The following is a 17,671-nucleotide window of genomic DNA, read 5'->3' on the forward strand; positions in this document are numbered from 1 at the left end:
CACAGCCCTGAGCCAAGAGAAGTGGGCGACTTCGGGGCAGATTCTCACTGCCCCTCCTCCCAGGCAACGAGGACATTTTGGAGCCGCCTGAGGCTTTCTTCCTGTCCCAATCGGAGAAGGCAGGCATATTACCCCGACGTCACACAGAACAGAGTGGCAGCATTAGCTCCGGGGCAGGACTTGTTTCAAGCCCCAGGGTTGGCTGCCTTTTTTTTTTTCCCCACCCCCCACCAGTTTGACCATTTGGCAGGGGGAGTGGTGTGCAGAATTCAGGAGTGTCGGCCAAGGTCACTGCTTGCAGGTCCAGCTATGGCCAGAAGGGGGCAGCTGAGCCCGCCCTTTCCTGGTCCAGCGCCACCGCAGAGGCAGAGAGCCGGCATTTCCCACCCAGACTCCCGTCTTCTGGAACCTGGGGCCAACTGTGGGGCCTTCAGTGGGATGCTGCATGTGTCCCTCCTTGCAGAGCAGGGGCCCTGACTCCCGACAGCCACCACAATCCTACAGCCTATGGTCGGGGGTCCTGGACCTCCAAGAGCACCAACTGGTGAGGGGACCTACTTTTTCCAAAGATCAGGATCCATGTCCTCCAGACAGATTCTTTTATTTTTTTTGAATTTTTATTTGTTTGTTTTTCTGTGAAATGGTAATTGAGTCAAAATATTTAAAACAGGGGCTATTTGGGGAAATCCAGGAGGTGGGATGGGCACATCCTGGGTTGCCCTTCTCCCTCTGGCTCCACCCTGTGCGGCAGGAGCTGACTGTCCCAGGCCCCAGCCCAGCAGCAACACCCGCCCCCCCCCCCCCCCCCCCCACCCCCCCCCCCCCCCCCCCAGCTGTCTCTCAGCACCTGCCTCCCCCAGCCAGACTCAGCCGGACAGCTATTTTAAACTATTTGTCATAAGTACAATATGCAAGAGGGAGGTTAATAATAGTCCCAGCTCTTCCTCCGGACCTCTGTGTCCCCTGCCTATCTGACCTTGGCATTCGGTGGTGGGGGTGTTGGGAATCGAGGATACTCTAGGCCAGTGAGAGCACAGGCTTTCCTCAATGTCAAGGTCAGTAGCCTCCAGTGGCCAGGGGCACCACTCAGAGGGTTTCTGGGGTACCTGCAGACGGCCTGGTGCCATGTACACCTTGCTCCCAGGTGCCACTGGGGGGGGGGGTCATGGGGGCGGGATCAGGGGTCAGAGTAGAAAAGTCTCCTTCAGAGGTTCAAGGACAATGTAATTGACCAGTGCTCTCGCGGAGTCGTGGTCCGGACAAGACAAGACTCAGGTCTGAGGACGGGGTCTCTGGCGGCAGGACCTACTGCAAGGCGAGGCCTGGCCTTGGGGGCTACAGGCGGCTAGGAGAAGGAAGAGGGTTTCTTGGGGGTGGTGCAAACCTAGTAGGATGTCAACGTCCCCAACTCCCTGCCCAGATGGCCCAACTGTCGCCAGGATTCCCGGGGGATGGGGCTTGGGGAGAGGCTGGCAAGGTGAGTACAGGCCTACACAAGTGGGACTCAACAGGGAGGCTGAGGAAGTCTGAGGGCCCCTGGTAGGACATAGCAGGGGCTGAAGGAGACAAGGCTTGTGGGACCAGGTCCCTAGTTCCACAGGGCTTCCCTCTGCTGGGGGGTGGGAAGCAATGACACAGGAGCTCAGCAAGGGGGGCCGGGGCAGGTGGATCTGGTGCGTTGCGTGTTCAAGGGCAGCAGCTGTGGGACATAGGGACATAGGGAGGTGACCGTGAGCTGGTGAAAGAGTTGGCAGAAGGGCAGGGCGAGCTCTAGGTGGAAGGTCAGCTTAGGCAAGACTCAGGGAAAGCAGGGAGCCGTCAGTCGGGCTGGGGTGGCCAGGAGTGTCGGGTGTACGTGGCTGGGAATCCAGGAGTCAGGGACTAACCATTCAAGCCTTTTCCTGGAGGCGTGGCCAAGGTGCCAAGTCTGGCTCTAGGCAGGGAGCCCTCAGGAGAGGGCATCAGGGACTGAGAGCCCACAGGCCCTGTCCCCTGACAGGAGACTAGGTCAAATATCTAAGGACCCCTCTCCTGCCTTAGGGATCCCCTCCCTGCTCCTCTACCCTCTAGCTGCCTTGCCTGCCTTTTGGCCCGGGCTAAGAAAATTTGAGTCTGAAATGTAGGTAGGTAGGTCCATCTCCTCCGGGTCTTATAAACCAGGGTCTAGGGAGTCTGTACCCGGACACCCTCTCCCTCAAATGCCTTCTGCTGGCTCTACCACACACGGTTCCCCTAGTTCCCTCAGCTGGCCCCAGACATTCCGGGTAAGCTGCTGGGACCCAGGCCACAGGGAGCAGCCCCAGGCCCTTTCTCCTTGTCTTCTGATCTCGGCGTCCAGGCTGGACAGGCCCCCAAACCCGGGCCTGTCATTGAGTTTGTGGGGCTGCTGCTGACCTGGGCACCATTTCCTTCCTTCAGCCCGCCAATACCACAAATATTTGTCGAGGGCCTCACAGTGGACCAAGTGACCTTGACAAAACATGCTTTTGTCAACACATTTGCTGAGGTCCACCGCGTGCCAGGGACTGGGGGTTTGGGGATCCGGTGGAGGGCAGAGCACACAGAAACCCAGCCCCCTCAAGAAGCTCAAGTCCCAGGACCCACTGCGAGGGTAACCCCTGAGCAGAAGAGGCCTGAAGCAGCAGAGGGCCAGCCAGGCCAGAAGGCCACCGGGCAAAGGGACATCCAGCTAGAACAATGTCGGTCAAAATTATGAAGTGGAAACGAGAAAAGAATGTCTGGGAGAGGTTAAGAGGGGGACCAGGGCCACACTTGTGAGACAGGGGCTGCCGGGCTGAGCCCAGGCTGAGGCCTAGCTTCCTGCCCGGGCCGTAGAGGCTGCTGGGGACTGGGCGGGGGCAGGTTGTGGATCCTGCCTGTGAGGCAGGGCCAGGCGGGGCTGGAAGGGCTCCCAGCCAGCACAGTGACACTGCAGGTTCCTCTCCCAGGCTCTGAGGCAAGGGGCCTCCTGGCTCAGGGGCTCCTGTGGGTGGACAGTCAAGGTGACCCGGGCAGCCACAGCTCTGGAACGGGACCTGTGGGGAATGGGAGTGGGGTTCTGGCACATTCTCAGGTTGCCCTGCCCTTGGTGTGAACCTGAAGTACCACCCGTTTCTTGCCCTTCTTCTCTCCCTTTTCCAGGGGCTCCTGCTGGAAATCTGGATGCTTTCCTAGGCCGGTGTGTTGTTTGGAAACAAAGCTGAGCTGGTTTCACAAGATGGGGAGATGGCCATGGCTGTGAGAAAGGCCTTGGAACCCAGGCCCTGACCCTGAAAAATCCAGATGCCGCCAAACGCACCCTTTCCTGGACTTTCCCCTCCAACCCTGGGCTCCTAAGTGCGCAGCCCAGGAAGGACAAGGCTTCAGCCACCCACTCGGCTCCGGTCGGCCCCACCCAGAGATCCAAGTTCCTGTTTACAGCCCTTTCCTGGAACAGCTTGTTTGGATCCAAAGAAATCTGCTGACGCATTGCCCGCTCTCCTCCTCCCTCAGGGTGGAGGTATTTTTAGCCTTATTTGCAGAAAAAGAGGCAGAACCAGGCCCCTCCTTTGTCCACCTTACTGTGGGACTGTCTTGACCCCTACCCCAAGGCAGGACAGGGTTGGATGTCTTTGTGTGGTTTTCTACTGTTAAAAAATAAAATTCAACTGAGTAAACTTAAAGACCCAGCTGGCCATATTCAATGGCCATATTCAATGATTCATCAATTAGGCCAATGTTCCATCTGATAAACAGCTCTAAGGCGCCCTACAAAATAGAAGGGCTTCATAGACAGAAATAGGATATGACAAGGAGGATATTAGCAAAAGAGACATTGTTTCGAGCAAGGTCACTTTTCTTTAGGGGGAAGAGCCAAGGGACCTTGTGAAACAGCTTACCTCACTAGAGCTGATCGGGAAATTCCAGATTGATTGGTCTGAAACTGCAATTAAGTTAGGTATTAAATCTTGGTGTGGCTTTATTTATTTATTTATTTATTTATTTATTTATTTTAAAGATCTCATTTATTTGACAGAGAGACACAGCGAGAGAGGGAACACAAGCAGCGGGAGTGGGAGAGGGAGAAGCAGGCTTCCCACCTAGCAGGGAGCCCGATGCAGGGCTCCATCCCAGGACCCTGGGATCGTGACCTGAGCTGAAGGCAGAGGCCTAATGACCGAGTCACCCAGGCGCCCCGTGGCTCTGTTTTAGACAGGTTGTTTCTTTTTTAACACTATCCTTCTCTGGTCTCTTAAGTACATTCCTTTCCCAAAGAAAACCAGCTGTGTGGAACTGAAGGCCAGGAGAGCTTCTAAACACGGAGTCTCTGAAACTGCCATTTTGTCCTTGAAAATGGGGCGGGAGGCCAGAGTGGCTCCAGACACAAGGGCACAAAGAAAGGCTTTAGTTCCTTTTGTTATGGAGAAACCTAAACTTTGTAAAATCCTAACGTTTTTTGTTGCTAATTCCACCTACTCCTGACTGTTTTGAAACATAAAATCTAAGCAAGTTTGTTTCTGGGACTTGTGAACGAGATGTGTAAATGAGGGTAATTTTTAGACTAGAAGGAGAGAAAAGCAAGCTAAGACTTCAAGCTGGGCCCATGAAGCCGCCACAGGGCAGTGACTACCACGGCTCAGGCGCCTTGTAGATAAATAAAGGGCTAACCCCACAGCCTGGGTACTGTGACACAGCAGGAAAAGAATTTGCTTAGTATTATACACGCCTCACAGCCTTCTAGAACATTCTGATAGGTAATTCCCTCTTCCCACACTGTTCTTTCAGGCCAAGTCCCTCCAATCGACCCCTGGAAACGTTGCCAGGACAAAACTGAGGGGGCAGATCTTGATGAACCGTCAGCTACCAGACTCTTCCCCCCGGTAAAGGAGCTCAGCGAAGCAGCTGTGGGTGAACAAGCCCGGGCTTGCCCACAGACTCAGTCTCTGGTGCTGAGGGTCACTGGAGATGCATGTTTTGCAGGAACAACAGGGAGGGGCCCAACCCCACCTGCAGATGCCTCTCACTGAGGCTGGAGAACAATTCTTTCCCAGTTTCCTCCCAGTTGTCAAGGGAGCCTATTGTTAGGGAAGGTTTTGTTTGGGAAGGGGGTGGTTGCCCTGGGAGGAGACCTTCCCGCAGGGAGTTGGTCAAAGAGGGCCTTCTCTGTAGTCCTCCCTCCACCCTATACTTCTGGGGGCGGGGCTGGGGCTGAACAGGGACCACACAGGGTTCTCAAGCTGTGGTTCCCCCTCACCCTGGCAGGGAGATGCCAACTGCCCTTCCCAAAAGCCTTGCCAAGCACTCGGCGGGGCCTGGCCCGGCCTGGCCCTGGTGGAGGGGCGGAGAGTCTGAGGGGTTTGCTTTTGCTTCTGCTTTAGAAGCCCCAGGTTGGGGGTGCCTGGGTGGTTCAGTTAAGCATCTAACTCTTAGTTTCTGCCTTGGGGGGGGGAATGATCTCAGGGTCCCGATCTCAAGATCATGGGATCAAAACCCACCTCAGGCTCCACGCTTGGGGTGGAGCCAGCTTGAGATTCTCTCTCCCTCTGCCTGTCCACGCTCACCTGCGCTCTCTCAAGTGATAAAAGTCTTAAAAAACAAACCCGGTTGGAGGCCTGTTCTATGTAAGCAGCCAGCAGGCAGGGCCCCCAGGTCATCAATCGGGGCTCCCTGAGGTCCATCACAGGCTGTAAACTGACCTGGACAGAACGCAGGGTTTTAAGTCTCCCTCTTCCCCACCTCCCAGTGCAAAAGTAAAACAGGTTGGATGTCTCTACCCTTTTGGTTTTGTAGCGTCCATGCAGTTTTGTACTGTTTTCCCGCATAAACAAGATTTTGATCTCACTGTTTTGCAACAACTTATCTCCACTTAGTACATCATGAAAAACCATCAAGTGGCCTATCCCAGGGCAGAGTTTCCTTGTGAAATACTTCAAACTTTCAGGCCCCTGGTAACAGAGAACAACAAAACCCTAACACATTCCCCACGAGCCACCAATCAGCAACTTCACGGGCCTCAACGTTTTAATCAACTTGCCCCCAACCATTTCTAATCCTACACAAATCACAGCTGCGTTTCTCAGGCAGAGACGCTACGCGCCCGCGCGCTTCCCCGCGGACAACCCGCGACAGTCCCTGCCTGCTTCCCCCAGAAGGGTCCCGAACCCCGCCGCGCCGGCCCGCCCCGCCCCCACCCGCGCGCCGCGCCGCGCCGCGCCGCGCCGCTGACGTCACCGGCGCTCACGAGGCCGAGCCGCCGCCCGAGGAGTCACGCGCAGGCGCCCCGCCCCCACCCCGCCACCGCCCGGGGTGATGCGCCCTCTGCAGAGATTCCTCCGCCGCCGCCGCCTGGAATTTTCCAGACGCTCAGCCGGCCCTTCTTTCGGACTTGTGTGGGGCGGGGTGACCTGAGGCGACCCCAGCGTTTCGGGTCGGCGCCCCTCGGGAGTGCGGCCCCAGCCCTCGTCCCGCCCCCTGCCCCCCCTCCCGTTTAAGGGAGTGCTGTTCCTACCCCCGCATCCCCCAAGGAGGAAAAGGGGGCTTCTCCCCCACGGAAGTCGCATCCCAAATGTGACCTTGAAATCTGTTCACCGTGTCACGAAGCGCATCCAGGTGGCGGACCCTGGGGAGGCGGAGGAGGGGAGACGGGGACCCGCCCGAGGCTCCTTGGACAGGGTGGGGGAGGGACTTTTTTCCCCCAGTGGCGGTGGAGGAATCGTCCCGTTGAGCAGTGTCCCGAGTGACGCGGCACAAGGCTATAAAAGCAAAAGTTGTGGCCTGTCGGTCAGGAGTTAGCGACAGGGAGGGTCGCGGGTTTGGGGTTATTTTGGAGGGAGGAGGTGGTTAGTTCAGGGCCTCAGGGTTGAAAAATGCAGGGGAAGGCAGGGTTGGATGAGACTGGAGGGGATTGGGGTCCAAGACCAAGGAAAGTTAGGAAGCTAGAAATTGGGGGTACTATGGTGGGGAGAGTTACGTTAGTTTGCGCAGTGACCCAGAGGAGGCTAGCCCTTGTGGCCGGGCTTTCGCTTCTTTCTGGGGAAGGGGAACTTGACCTCTACGAGGGCACCACCATGTGTAGCTCCAGTGGGCCCCAAGTTCTCCGGTTTGTGGGGAGGAGGAAGGCAGATAGAAGGAAAAGGAGACAGGATTTCGCCACCCTTGCTGTAGAGGAAGCGGAACTGGGAGGTTGATAACCTGGAGAATGATCAAGAAGGCAGGCAGTGGGTTGTAGCTGCAGGTGGGCTGGGAAGGCAGAGCTTGAACTTGGCGGCAATGCTAGCAGCCCCCTTTTTTTTCCAGAGGGTTGCGACCCTGCCTGGGGATGAGGCCTGGTCTTGAGGAAACTGAACTAGCTTCGCGGGGCTGACCACTCTGGCCCAGGGTGGTATGTAGTACTGGTTTGGCCTGGGAGAGGGTCCAGGTCACACCCCTTGTTGGAGGTGTGGGTGGTCTCAGGAGTGATTGAGGAGGTAAGGTGCTTTCTAAGCGGTTATTGATGTGGCTCCTGACGTCGGACAGGCTGGGGCTTCGAGGCAGGATGTTTGTGTGTCCGCAGACGAAATTGACCCACACTTTATTTTCCAGGTGCAAGTGTTCCTCTTTGGACTTTTCCTCTAGGTTCGGTGCTAACTTCTGTGAACTCCCTCTGGCTCTTCTCTTCTTAACTTTCTCGAGGTTATCCATTCGTTTAAAATATGGCTTCTGGTAACGTGGTAAGCTTGGGAAAGTTGCCAAAGGCCCTGAGAAATTCGGATGTGTTAGTAATGTGAAGGGGAAAAAGCCCCTCCTTGCTGAGACTCTTGGGGGGGGGGTGTTGCCTGCCTGTGGAGATTGGGGGGGGATCAGATGTGTACCTTGGAGGGGCCTGCGGCAATGGCACCAGCTTAAGGTTCCAGAATGCCTCATGGACCATGGTTTGTTGCTGTAGTGTTCATCGTGGTGATCAGATGGCACCAGGAGAAATGGAGCCCCCTGGCCAGTGTGAGTCCTAGCAGTGCAGGAGGGGAGACCCTGAAGGAGAGAGCCCGCCTAAAATGATGTCTGCAGATTGAATTTCCAGAGGCTTAGGAGGAAGTTTCTCCGGTGTCCCGTTTCCAGGCCTTGCTCAGGAAGCCCTGTATTCAGGAGGCCGCTTAAGGTTTTCAGATGAGCTTATGGAGGGGCTGTCATTAAAAAGTGGAAAGCCGATCCATCGGGCCATCCGCAGAAATGGTTTGATTGACCTGGGAGCACCAACTTCAGGCCTCCGAATGCCGGCAGGCGGCCCCGCCTCTGCGGTGGAGGTTTCAGATGCTGCATCTTCTAGATCGAGCCTCCAGTCATAACTGGTTCTGGGCTACGAACTTTGCTTCGAGAAGATTCTTAAGCTGTAGGACGTTCTAAGGTGCCACAACGCAGAGGGATGCCTTGTAGATGAATCTTGCAGATGGGAGCCCAGTGACCCTCTCGCCCGCCCACCTGCCTGTGCCTTGGTTGGAGGAATTAGTGTGATGATCTAAGCAGTATTTTGGGAGAGTGTTCACATTGGAAATGCCTTAGGCAATACTTGAATGAAGCATGCTGGCAAATTTGGGGGAGGGGGTTACTGACGCTACAGTCTTGGGGATGTAAGTTGGTTGTGGTCAAATTCTGTTAAAAATGGGCGTTGCAATTGCATTGCAGGTAACTAAGCAAAGGGAATAGTTGGGGCATATCGGTGATCTTTGAGTCCTGGGTTTTTTTGTTTAAAGTTTCAGTTACCAAATGGGAGGACCCTGAGGGGTGGGGTGGGGTGGGGCACAGCTTGACGTTGGTAACTGGGAGGGGTAGAGGGTGAGGACAGGGAGAGGGTTGGGTGAGGGAGGTGTTCGCTGCAGAGGGTGAGGTGGTGGGGAAAGTGGGTTGAAGGGAATTCTGGCGAAAAGGTCAAGTAGAGCTCCAGGGAATCTGAACAACGGAGCGGGGGGGGGGGGGTGGCAAAGAAAATTGGTAATACTAGTAAAAATAGACTTTTTGGAAGCACAAACATTGCTTAGAAACTTAAGTCCTTTAGAAATCTAAATGCAGGAAAAGCAAAATTGTTTTGCTCTGCCTGCAAGGTGGGGAAGGCTGGAAAGCTGTAATTGAATGGGAATGCCAGTCACGTGAAGGGGGCGTAAGAAATTCCCATCAGCTGATGAGCACCGGCTTAGCTGCCTCGCTAGCTGTTAACAGTGGTTTATATGAAGGTGAGCAGTCCGTGTTGGAGCTAGAAATCTTAGGAAAGACTTTAAATGGCTGCTCAAAATGTACTTAAATTTTAAATAAGTTTAAAAGTTCAGTGTGCTTTTAAGGTATACTCTTAATGGGTTCATAATATTTCTATTCCCTAAGATTTTGTGATTTTAAATTGAACAAAGTGAAAATGCAATGAGTTTCAAGGGAACTTTTTTATAAAAACTACATCTCTCCTTTTTGTGGTCTATTAACAGCAGTAAAAACTGTTGCTATTAATCTTAGTTCTTGTAACAAAGAAAACATTTTTCTGGTCCCTGTAACTGTATATTTGGTAGCAAACAATCCATGTACCCTTGAGAAGGTTGGAGTTCATTGGCTGTATCTTTAATTTGAATGTGCTTTTTAAGTTGACCAGTACTTGAGGGAAAACTATCAAGTCAAAATCAATTTGGGAAATAAACAAAAATGGGGCGGGGAGGGACCTGTACTTGATGTGGTCTGTTTTTTCAAAAAATGCAGAGAAAGAGCTGAAAAAATGGTTTGTAATTGTTTCCTGAGATGCCTCTGTTGATATGGTGAGGTAATAACCTGTGGCTTTTGATCTGTGCCTCTTGCCCTTGAAGTTCACTTAAAATTTAAACTCCCCCATACTTAACTGCCTCTGGGATTTCTGTGTTCTTAATGTTTAAGAATCTGTTAGTCCAGTTTTTAATTGGTGACGGGTACAATGAAATCGCTGTCCTAGGAATTAAAGGAGCATTAGTCATGCATGTATGGGGAAATACTTTTGGGTGTGTTGGTTCGAGTATCCTGTGTTAACTCTGTCGTAAGAACTAGTTCTGTTGCATCATGTATGTGATGACTAACCGGTTTTCTTCCCCCCTTCACAGCACGAATAAAGGTTGGAGTTCTAAACTCAAATGTTGTATTGCTATGTTACGTGTTTTGACCTTTATCTTGAATGTAAACCAAGATAACCTGTCGTGAAATTGACTGTGTTCTGACTGTAGATTAGGCGGGGATTTGCTCTTGAGCATTAAGTAATTGAGGTCATTAAGTGGAGTGTGGTAACCTCAAACAGAACGGGGTGTCCTGAGTGTTCCACAGCCTGGTGGGTGGCTGTGGTGGGTGGCTGTGGGGCGCTCTGCTCACCTTGGGGAGTGTCTAATGGTGGTGCAAAATGTGATGCTGAACCTTCGAGCCGGTGGAGGTCCGTGTCAGGGTCCTGGGGGCTACTTTGTAATATCCTGGAACTTGAACTGGTGAGATTTCCAGATTGTCAGAAAGGGAGCTTGTCATTCCTTTTGTTGAGGGGAAACGGTCTAAATATAACGTGTAATGTTTTCCATGTTCGTGGTTTGGGGGAGGCTGGAATGGATCTGGGGTGTGGGTCTAAGCCCATCATTCTCTAGTCCTAAAGAGTTTGATTTGACTTTGTTGGGTGACACAGGGGGGGCTCGGGTGTGTACTGCTGTATGAAGCTAGGCCAGGGGTATGCAGGGGGCATGAGTAGAGGCTGTTGGAGTCTGAGTTTGCCTCGGGGACTGCCTTGGTGTGTGTACCCTGGGTGGGGAGGTGGCAGTAGCTCCTTGGGTCTGCGTGGGCTGCTTGTGGGTCCTCAAGAACCCTGATGTGTCTTACTGAGAACCTGGAGTTGGATGATGGGGAGGAGGAAGTGGCCTCTTGGGGAGGTTAAGGCTCTGCTGTGAGTGGGGGCTGCGGTGTTCAGGTTTGAGGGTCTTTCCCTGCTTGCCACTCTGGTTCCTGATCCTCCTAGAACAATCTAGGCCTCCTTTCCTATTTACCCGTTCTCTCTGCTTTTTTTACCCCAGCCTTCCTCCATCCGCCCTGCCCTTTATTCCAAACTGGTTTCTCCGCATTTTTTATATGGTGATGACGAAACTCTTGCTTCCGGCCTTGATATAAATGCTATAAATGCCTTCCTAAATGTCACCGTTTCCTAGCAACCGCGTGGGCTGATGAATTTCCATGAGGGTGTACATGTTTGGCACTGGCTGAGAGCAGGCAGCTGAAGGCTGAGCCCCTGTCTCATAGCCGCCTCCTAATCCAGGAGCCCCTGAGATGGCCGATGGAAGGCGGAGGTTTCTACCTGTTCTTTACGTGCCCTTACGCTCTGGTCACGGGGGCTGGGTTGCAGGGGTGGGTGACCGCATTGGTGAGTCTCGGTGAGAAGTTTGCATTCCGGAGCGTAAAATGGAGGCTTCACTCTGGACTGCCACAGGCTGTGGAGGATACGGTGAAATCCACCAGGTAGAAAACGGTGCAAAGCAAAAGTAATGGGGCATAAAGATAGCAAGAAGCGTGTCTGGAAGTCCTAGGAAGAAGGACTCCAGCCCGCAAGTAGGTGTGGGTGGAGGCGCCTCTGGGGGCCCTGACCGGACGGAGAGTTGCAGGACTGGCCGGGCCCCCAGACGGCATTGGACAGAAAGGGCCCCCTCTTCCGCCTTGTCACCTGCCCTTGGTTGGGGTCCTTGACTGTGAGCATTAATTAAGGGACTAGTAGGACGTTTTATGCCGAACCTCGCCTCTCTGGGTCACTAAGTCTTTGGAGGAAATGGGAACCTCCATGGTGGTGCTGGTATGAAACGACGCACGGCTTTTTGTATGTTTGCGGTGCTCACGTGTAACACGACTACACTGACGCGGCCTGGCGGTGGCAAGAGGGAGGCAAAGGGAGCAGAACAACCCAAAATAAAAAGATGTGAAGATGTAAGTCCCCAGGAGGATGGGCTTGACGTTGCTCTGGTGGGTGTTTCGCCCCCTCCACTACCTTGTGGCCTGCTGGGTAGGACACCGCCTGCTGCTGGCCCCCCACCCTGCCGGCCCCTCAGCTCCGTACCTCCTTCCCACTCCTGGAAATGCCTTAACTAAAGTTCTCATGTATATAAAAAGGGTTTATCGCAGGGATTACCAATGCAACTGGAAAAAAAATTCTCAGTTATCTGTTGCTGGCAGTGAACATCTTTCCCTGTTTCTGAGGCATCTTTGGTGGTGGTGACATAACCCGTTGTGTGGCTGTATCCGTTTAAACAGTCTCCTTCAGATGACATAAATTATTTTCTGCTTGTTTTTTGTTTTCTCAGGAAGTAAAGCTGTGATGACCTTCCCTGTAGCCACTTTCTCACATCTGGTGTGAATTCTTGGGGAGACAATGTATGAAATCACTATGTCAGACGTAGGACTTTAGATTGACTCATGGTGTAAATACCGCTCTCCTGGGAGGGGTTTCCTAAATCTGTTTTTTCGCTGTTGGTGTGGACCTGGCTGTTCTCCACAGAACGGGTATCGCCTGGTAATGCTCGGGGCGGGGGCGGGGGGGGGGGGGCATCCAGGCTACTCTACTGGGGAAGCTTGCTCCGCTGCTACTGAGGCTCAACATCTGTGTGGATTGCTCATTTGCAGTGGGGTGTGTGTGTGTGTGTGTGTGTACGCGTGCACACACGCTTCGGCTTCCTGGTTCATTTCCTGTTGGTGGTTTTGTAAAGGCACTTATGTATTAAAGATATTAATAACGTTTGTTGCAAATATTTTTCCTGGTTTGCAGATTGCCTTTTCTTTTGCTTCCTTTGTTTCAGACCTCGAAAGTGACACGGGTTTTCAGCTGTTGTCACTCTTTACAGGTTCTGTATTTGGCGTTGGGCGTAGATCTCTCCCACCCCCGAAGTACCTAAATATTCTCTATTGTGGCGCTTATGTATGGTTCATTTGTTTTACATTTAAACATGTACTGCAGCTGGAGTTTATTGTGCTGGTGGGGCTGGGGGGTGGCTGCTGCCTGCTCAGAGCCCCCCAAGCTGCTCCCCGCCCCGTGCCGGCCTCCCTGGGGCTCCTTGATAAGAGTGAGTAGCAGAGTCCTGCTGGCCATGAGGGTTGTTGTCCCGATGGGACAGGCAGGTCTTGTCTCCTGGTGGGGTCCTGGCGGTTGCTTCCCCAGGGCTCCCTGTTCCCGCCATTCTGTTCTGAACTTATGGCAACCCCCGACTGGGTGGGGGGGGGGCTCAAAAGCAAGTTCATAAAGATCTGGGTTCTACTGATCTGGCTTTCCAGCGGCTTTACAAGCCAGAACGAGCTACTTAACCCCACCCACCAAGCCCGTTACCCTCAGGTGTGACAGGGCGGTAAAGGCCGTGTGTGTTGGGCACAAGGCATTTTCGGTGCTGCCTTCCTGTCCTTTATTGCCTGGGCTCAGGTCTGGCTCTTGGGTCGTGCGCCCCCTCTCTGCCCTCTAGGCACCTGCCTGCCTTGCTCTGAGCCTTTTACGTAACAACAGGTGGTGTGCGTGTTCTGGTGTGTTCTGGTTTTGCGTTTAACTTTGTTTCCATGCACATGTCTGTATCAGAGTTCACAAATACATCGGAAGTGGCCTTTTCTCGGTTAATGCTCTCACAGGAATGCCACAGTTGGCACTTGGGTGGCTCAGTCGTTACGTGGCTGCCTTCAGCTCAGGTCATGATCCCAGGGTTCTGGACTTGAGCACCATATCAGGCTCCCTGCTCAGGGGGAAGCCTGCTTCTCTCCCACTCTCCCTGCTTGTGTCCCTTTCTCGCTGTTTCTCTGTCAAATCTTAAGAATGCCACAGATGGGCTTCTAGAGGCCTGTGAATGTTCAAACTGTGTAAGTATATATGTATGTATATGCAGCTCGCTGAAGAGGTCCATGACCTCAAAAAAGATCAAATGCACAACTGCATTATTTTGTCCCATAGTGCTTCTGCTGTCGGATGCATAGTTGAGTCCTAAGTTGTAAGCAGTGTTTTGACTGTTTTAGGTGGCGCCTGCTGTGAGCATCTCTACGATTTCGGGTCCTGTTCGTTCCCCAGAGTGCTGTTGCTTGGTCCGTGAGCATGCCTGGTTTTACAGCTCTTGTCAGAGGCTCAGACACTCTCCAGAAAGCTTACGTTGCCTCTTGTGAGTGTATCCAATCTCTAGAACTTTCTCATCTTGCAAAAACTGAAATTCTGTAACTCCCCATTATTTTCTCCCTTTGGCCCCTGGTAACCATCATTCTATTTCTCTGTCTCTCTGAGCTTGAGTACTGTAGGCACCTTGGGTTAAGTAGAATCACAAAGTATTTTTTTGCAATTGGCGTATCTTACTTGGCTGAATATTCACCTGTGTTAAGCAGGTGTCAACATTTTCTTCCCGCTTAAGAGTTGAAACATGGGCGCCTGGTTGGCTCAGTGGGTTAAGCTGCTGCCTTCAGCTCAGGTCATGATCTCAGGGTCCTGGGATCGAGTTCCGCATTGGGCTCTCTGCTCAGCGGGGAGCCTGCTTCCCTCTCTTTCTCTCTCTGTCTGCCTCTCTGTCTACTTGTGATCTCTCTCTGTCAAATCAATAAATAAAATCTTTAAAAAAAAAAAAAAGTTGAAACATGGGCGCCTGGCTGGCTCAGTTGGTACAGCATACAGCTCTTGATCTCGGGGTCGTGAGTTGGAGCACCGTGTTAGGTGTAGAGGTTACTTTATATAAATAAGCGAGCGGAAACATACTCCATGGTGCATAACATTTATCATCTGTTAACACTTGGGGTGCACCCACCTTTTGGTTATTGTGAATAATGCTCCTATGAACACAGGTGTACAAATAACCTTTTGAAATCCTGCTTTCATTTCTTTCGGAGACACACCCAGACGGGGGATTGCTGGATCATACGGTATTTCTAGGTTTTATTTTTTGAGGAGCTGCACAGTTCCGTAGTAGTGGCCCCCACTGTACATCCCCAGCAGTCTGCAAGAATTCCAATTTTCCACATTGTTGCCAGCACTTGGTCTCTTGTTTGAAATAACAGCCATCCTGCTGGGTGTGAAGTGGTGTCTCCTTATGGTTTTGATGTACGTTTCCATAATGATTAGAAAGATGTTCCACGTCACTATAGGATTATTGGCTATCTGTATGTCTTGGTTGGAGAAAGATCTTTCAAATTCTTTGCCCATTTTTAAAATGGGGTTGTTACTGATTTTCATTGAACTATTTTAGATATTAACCCATTACCGGATCTGTGATTTACAAGTATTTTCTCCCATTGTGTAGATTACCTTTTGATTCTGTTGATGGTGTTCTTCGATGCCCAGAAGTTTTTAACTTCCATCCAATTTATCTTTTTTTACTTTCGTTACCTGTGCTTTTGGTGTCATGTCCAAGAAATCATTGCCAAGTCCAATGTTAGGAACTGTTTATTGCTACTTTGAGAAGTATTTAGGTATTCTTAATCCCTGTTTTTGAACTTACTGGTTAGTTTATTTTACCACTTGATTTTACTCTCTGCCTTTTACTCTTTGATCACTTACCGTGTGAAATTCCATATTGAGTTTCATTAACAATCATGAATTCTTCACTTCAGAAGGTAAGCTTTTGCCAGTTACAATTGTCAAACTTAGTCTGGTTTATTCCTTTTATTGTTGGTGCAAGAAGTATATCACACAAGGACTTTTAAAACATTCATATACCAAGTCCAGTAGGAACGAAGTCTGTTGGTTTTGCTTCTGATTACTTTTTCTTTAGTATCTAAACGTGTATGTACTCTCACGGTTATAATGAGTACTTTTCGCCATTTAAGGACCTATGAATCCAACTTAGGATTAGATCTAAGGTAATTAAAAAGTTGAAATGTCAAACTTTTACTGAGTAAATACTATCTTTGTTCCAGGTCAATACTAGTGTCTTAACGATCATCCACGTAATCTGTTTTCTGAAGTTTTTAGCCTCCAGGTTCTGTTTCTAATCAAATACAGCAACTATTGATGACTGTCATTGTTTATTATGTTTTAAAACAGTAAGTGGAGGCTCTGCTATTCCTCTTAAGGCAAGAATGTTCTCTCCCTGTTGGAACTCAAGTACACAAAACTGGGTTAATCTTTGGTTCATGACATAACATGGCTCTTCTATTTGCTTCCATGTTTTTAACAATGTAGTAAGCATTTCTGGATCTTCTGTTCAGTATGAAAACTAGGACTTTAGATAGTAGCTTCCTCTGCCCATGTGGTTATCCCCCCCCCCCCATCTCCCTGCCTCCCTCTGGGTCAACTTTCCATCATCCAGAATACTGGGTTATCCTTACTTGCTTTCTTTTGGTATAACTCTTAAAAACAAACAAACAAAAAACTACCGAAGTATGTTTTTTAAGGAAGCTCCAGGCCTTCACAGCCCCTCTGGGACATCACAACAGCTCTCCCTCTGTGTGCTGTCTGGGTCTGGGATTGTCCATTTAGCACAAAACAAGAATGGACCCAACAGACTCCCAAGAGTCGTCTTCTGGTGCCCTTTCCCTTAAGCAGGTTGAAAAACAAACTATTCTAGGACAGCAGTTGTGACCTGTGCAAAAAGCATTTAATTGTATCTTGTTGGTTGCTTGGTTTGGTCTGTTGAAATCTCACCTGGCATCCATCTGTAGGCATTTCTGATCCTAAGTGGAAAGGACTGGGTTCCGTGCACACAGTCCGCGTCCTCTCCCGCCCTCCGCTCAGCACTGCCCCCGCTGCTTTCTTGCCAAGTACTTGCAGCTCTCAGAGGCCACTGAGTGCCAGGAGCACAGGTGGGAACCGGGCTCTAATAGGGTCCTGGGAAGCTTAACACTGGGAATCCCAAGGCCCGGGATCTGGCCTGGCAGCCTTATCTTTGCCCCCTTAGCCTCTGGGGTAATCAGTGCACTGTCCCCTTGACTCCTCTGTTGATGAAACCGTAGTGTGACCAGCGGTCTGTGTCACTGTGAGGCCCCGCCCCTTATCCATGCTGACCATGACAAGGCTCTGCTGGTTTTGTTCTGATTTCTTTCAAGGTATAAAAAATGTTGAAAGTAATAACCTGCATGTGTTAAAAATTCAAACCCTGTGGAAGAGATAGAGTGACCTCTTCCTCTAACCCCCGGGCTCCCTTCCCACAGGGGCCAGTACTGTGGCCAGTTGCTGGCTCTTTCTGGTGAACCCGTGTAGGTATTTCACTGTGGAGATCCCACTGTACCATACCCTGTCTTGTACTTTGGACTGTTCAGTTAGCAACAGTACCTCGAGGAGCTCACTGCAGCTTTCTTTCTATGGTCTGCTGTGGGCTTTTGCACATGTGTGTGATAGTCCATGTTCAAATTACCCATTTCCCTTTTGGGGAACAATTAGATTGTTCTAGCAATTTTTGCTGTGTATAAGGCTATACTGAGTATCGGGCAGCTCTGCCCCTGAGGGAAGCTTTCCTTACAGGAGGATTCTGGGTCACACAGTCCAAGTGTCTTTCTAAACGTGACGGCCACTGCCTGCTTATGTACATGGGGCTTAACTTGTTCCTGTTGACACCTTTACCAACACTGTGTTCTTAAGTTGGGTTGTTATGTGAAAAGAGTATTTCACTGTAGTTTTGACTTCTGTTTCTATCGGGCTGTGTGCCAGATTGTCAAGGGTGTTATATACTGTAGAAATAACCCCTTTGTCACTTGTGCTGCAAATACTTTACTGTTGTCATTGATCCTGATTTTACATTTCATGCTGGAAATT

The sequence above is a fragment of the Lontra canadensis genome, unplaced genomic scaffold, assembly GCF_010015895.1.
Source record: "Lontra canadensis isolate GAN:19392208 unplaced genomic scaffold, GSC_riverotter_1.0 scaffold66, whole genome shotgun sequence".
Classification (NCBI taxonomy): Eukaryota; Metazoa; Chordata; class Mammalia; order Carnivora; family Mustelidae; genus Lontra; species Lontra canadensis.